A 1,810-nucleotide genomic window follows, 5' to 3' on the forward strand; every position below is an offset into this window, starting at 1 on the left:
TGTGTCATCAGCAGTTACAGTACCTGGTACCAGTCAGGCCAGTAGTAACCAGGCAGCTGCTCCGGCTGATCAGCTGGATCTAGAGGACTCTGCTGTGACATCAGGACGGAGGGAGGGCTGCAGGACAACTGGTGGTCCCCACTGGTGATGCGAGCAGAGCCGAGAAGGAAGAGTCACAAAACCAGCTGACATGATGGAAACGCCGGGGCGGATCGATGCCTCAATCAGAAATAGGTCTTCTAATAAACATGAATCGATGATCAGGATGCTTTAATACCATAAGGACCCATCACCATGTTCTGTGAGCTTCAGTAACAGTTGACTGGACAGATATCTGGCTGACAGCAGATAAACATATTTACAGGCTCTGATGTTACCTTTATAGAGCGTTGCAGTAATTAATGCCACCGCGTTTCCATTCTTGTTCATTTATAAACCATAAAAACAGCAGAAGGACTCGTTTAGAGAGGAAACCTGCGTTAGTGATCTGAAAACATCTGTACCTGAATAAAGAACTCAATGATGAACCCTGGATATTACACCTGCATCGTGTTGAGTTTTTAAAAGTTAGAAAACCATTTTATTTACTTCCGTCTTTTATTTTAACTTTGTTATTGACCAGGAGACCTTCTGCAAAAGCAGTTCCTTTACCTGGAAAAGTCCCGTTTTCTTTACTTTACTGGCTGCTCATCAGAAACCTCGGGTGTCAAAAATGAGCAGAAAACTGTGTATTTATCTTTTTAATTTTTAGCTGTAAATCTAAACCTTGAACACATGATACTGAAATGATGAATCTGACAGATCAGACATCATTTCAGGCTAAAACACTCGAGTAAACGTCGCATCAGCAGTTTAACTTCATAAAAACAACATAATTCACGTTTTACTGTATGAGAAAAACCAGCTACCTTCATTATAATAATAACTGATATTTAACGGTAACATTAACTTAAAGACTGCTGCTACTTGAGCTTATTCATCTCATTTAAAACTCGTTTGTGGTAAAAACACAAACCTAAAGCATCATTTTGGTGATTTTAGCTCAGACCGTTGAAACTTTGGTTACCTACCATTGGCACGGAGCTTTTCTCAGTGATGAATCCATCCTTGCTCCAAACTAACGGACAACGGAAACCTTTAAAACACGAACTTGCCCGAACTCTTTAGTCGATTTAACCGAAGTGAACGCGACTCGTCTTCCTGAAGCTGTGACGCGTTTCAGTCCAAAAGCATCTCCTCTTTGAAAGCAGGTGGTCGGTTATTCGGGTTCACGCTGTTGGGTTAAACACCTGCCGACAGTTACCGATGCTAATGCAGCTAAATGCTGCTGCGGGTTCCGCTCTGCTCTGTTATCGCTAATCATCTAAATGTACTCTTATTTTGAAACCGGAACTCACCTGAATACACCCTCTAGATTTCCGGTTTTACAGCCGTTTGTTTATGAAGCGGCACAGGAAGAAACGGTTACCATGGCGAAGGGTCAGGGACTGGTTTTAGTGCTAGAGTTTGATGGTTAATTTAGTTACTTAAAGTGGATTAATTGGCATTGTTGTCAATTAATGACGTGAACATCGTGACGTCATGTTTTCTGGGGCTAGTTGGGTGTGTGGCCAGTATACCTCTGCTTGCTGTAATTGCCATTTTATTAGTTAGAATCATTTTCATAAACAGTCCATTAAATAAAACCAAAACATTTTAATACTTGCAGGTAGTAGAACCCCCCAAGGTGCTTTACATCTCATCAGCCATATAAAAGTACTCTGTCTTATTACTTCTGGTATTCGATATTCATGTTACAACTCAATATTAA

This window comes from Nothobranchius furzeri, chromosome 7, assembly GCF_043380555.1.
Source record: "Nothobranchius furzeri strain GRZ-AD chromosome 7, NfurGRZ-RIMD1, whole genome shotgun sequence".
NCBI classification, from domain to species: domain Eukaryota; kingdom Metazoa; phylum Chordata; class Actinopteri; order Cyprinodontiformes; family Nothobranchiidae; genus Nothobranchius; species Nothobranchius furzeri.